Source organism: Galeopterus variegatus, unplaced genomic scaffold, assembly GCF_000696425.1.
Source record: "Galeopterus variegatus unplaced genomic scaffold, G_variegatus-3.0.2 Scaffold7382, whole genome shotgun sequence".
NCBI classification, from domain to species: Eukaryota; Metazoa; Chordata; class Mammalia; order Dermoptera; family Cynocephalidae; genus Galeopterus; species Galeopterus variegatus.
The window spans coordinates 50,456-53,226 of NW_007733493.1; the positions used below are offsets into that span (position 1 = coordinate 50,456).

General features: G+C 43.8%; 1 protein-coding gene across 1 annotated transcript in view; it reads left to right on the forward strand.

The window, feature by feature from the left end:
* Positions 1–2,444: 2,444 nt before the first annotated feature.
* Positions 2,445–2,771, forward strand: part of LOC103607393 (2-oxoglutarate dehydrogenase, mitochondrial-like) — a 42,341-nt gene continuing 42,014 nt past the window's right edge. Inside the window, exon 1 of the mRNA XM_008591903.1 lies at positions 2,445–2,570. The gene's annotated coding sequence lies outside the window, so the exon portion shown is untranslated. The remainder of the gene's footprint in view (positions 2,571–2,771) is intronic.

Consider the following 2,771-nt stretch of genomic DNA (forward strand, 5'->3'; position numbering starts at 1 on the left):
CTGAGCGAGGTGCGGGCGCAACACCGAGGGTTGCGATCCCGTTGCCGGTCCCGGTCCGGTACAGGCGTGACACTGAGGGTTGCGATCCATTGCCGGTCACGAGAAAAGACATAAAGGAAAAAATAAATAAATAAATAAAATAAAATAAAAAGAAAATAACAAGTGTTGGTGAGGATGTGGAGAAATTGGAACCATCATACTTTGCTGGTGAAAATGTAAAATGGTGTGGTCACTGTGCGAAAGTTTATCACTTCCTCAAAAAGCTAGACAGAATTCCCATAAGATGCAGCAATTTCACTCATAGTTATGTATGTAAAAGAATTATAAGCAGGTTCTCATACTGATACTTATAAGTCAGTGTTCATTGCAGCATTATTTGCAGTAGTCAAAAGGTGCAAACAACCGAAGTGTACGTCAATAGCCAAATGGATAAACAAAATGTGGTATAGGGCCGGCCTGTGGCTCACTCGGGAGAGTGTGGTGCTGATAACACCAAGGCCACGGGTTCGGATCCCATATAGGGATGGCCGGTTTGCTCACTGGGTGAGCGTGGTGCTGACAACACCAAGTCAAGGGTTAAGATCCCCTTACCGGTCATCTTTAAAAAAAAAAAATGTGGTATATACATACAATGGAATATTATTCAGGCATAAAAAGGAATGAAGTTCTGATCCATATTACAACATGGATGATATTATGCTAAGTGAAGTAAGCCAGACACAAAAGGACAAATTACTGTATGATTTCATTTACAGGAGGTAACTAGTCAAATTTATAGAGACAGAAAGTACAACAGAGCTTACCACAGGGGAGAAGAAGGGAAGGGAAATGGCAAGTTAGTGTTTAATGGTTACAGAATTTCTGTTTGGGGTGATGAAAAAGTTTTTGAAATAGTGATGATGGTTGCACAACATTGTGAATGTCACTAATGCCACTGAATTTTACACTTAAAATGGTTAAAATGGAAGATTTTAATATATATTTTACAATTTATAGAAAATAAAAAAGCATACTGACGTTTATTCCTTAGTCCCTTCACCTTCTCCCAGTCTCTAGATCCTCGTTCCATACATCAGTCCAACTTTGTTCCTACAAGCATTTATACATCCACTTAAACAGAAACAAAAAACTCCTTTTACTCTGCCTTTCCCTTTCAGAAATTGCTTTGTCTATATCATCCTCACCGGTGGGTGGCATATCCTTGGTCTGAATACTGGCCCAGATTCAGATATTTGTGTCTTCTACGGAACTATCATGGTGATCAGATTGCTGTCCCTTGTCGCCCCAATACCTGCTGCTGTGCCACATAACAAAGTCCTTGTTTTCAAGTAGTTCATTATCTTGTTGGGAGAATATACCCAGGAGAACATTCAAGACAGTCTGGAACAGTGTTTCCCTACTGTCAGTCATTTGGATGCCACCCTCTCATACTAATACCTAGTTCATATATTCTTTTTTTTCTTGGTGACCGGCCAGTCAGGGGATCCGAACCCTTGACCTTGGGGTTTGAACACTGCTCTAAGCAGATGAGCAACGGGCCAGCCCTAGCTAATATATTCTTTAAGTAAATAAATAGAACCATTTATTACAAGAGAAAACTATTATTATCATAAATAGGAAGAACTGTATCATTTGCCATAACTATCAAAGATAAACTGTCAAAAATCATAAAGACAAAGCAGTTTAAGGTCTAGTTTTATATTTTTGCCCACCGGAAGCTTTGAGTCCAATGTGATCTCTCTTAAAAAGGGAAAGAAGAAAAATAGGGGAGATAAAGACATGACCATAATATGAGGCTTTCTCCTGGCTGTAATGAACACTGAAGAACTGCAAGGGATTAACTTTCTCGGAGTGTAATTGAATATAATTGATCATATTTCATCAGTTCTGAGAAATAACTTTTCCCCAAATTTTAACAGTTTGAAATAGAGAGCATCTTACGGTCAACAGGGTGTTGTAGGTTAATCAACAGCGTTTCTTTTTTAAAAGAAAAGAAAGGTAGGTGGCTCTGGAATCAGGACAACCGGGCGAGATCCCAGCACGGCTTTTTGCCGTGTGTAGACTGGGGATGGGATCACTTATCTCACAAGCTGTTACACAGTACTGCAGATCTCAAAACGCTTGTCTCAAAGCCTGATGCAAAATAACGAAGCCCGAGCGCTCGATAACGTAGGTTTTATTCCAATTAAGTGTTTATTTTTGCACAGTGATAAATTTCACATCGATCCAACTATCACTAAATGGTTTCCTAACAGGAGCTGAAGACATCTAATTCTTATGAAACTACAGTACAAATGACCGTGAAAGAAGCTGGAAGTCCACGAAATGAGTTCTCTCACTAAGTGTGCAAGAAAGTGAGCCCCTGCAGTCGCAGCTTCCGCACCTGCATCATAGGCTCTCATAGCCACTACGGCTCTGTGACGCCATAGACCCCGCCCACGAGGGAGGGGCGTGCCTTCTCCTCCGGGGCAGGGCTACGTGCTGACGCCACACGCTGGGCGGGGTCGAGAGTTTGGTGCCCCAGAGTGGGGTGTCGGCTCCTCATTCGGGTGGAGCTCAGCTGGATACAGGTAATCGTGCACTGCGGCCGGACACGGCCCGATGACGGGAGGCGCAGCGCTTGCTGGTCCGGGGTCGGGGGTCGCGGCAAAGGGCGAGACCGCCGCGCCCTTGGTGCCGCGGTGACAGGGGAGTGGAGCTGGGTGGAGCGGGGCTGTTGGAGGGTGGTGGGAGGGGATGGAAACTGACGGGCGGGTGTGGTAGCCTATGGC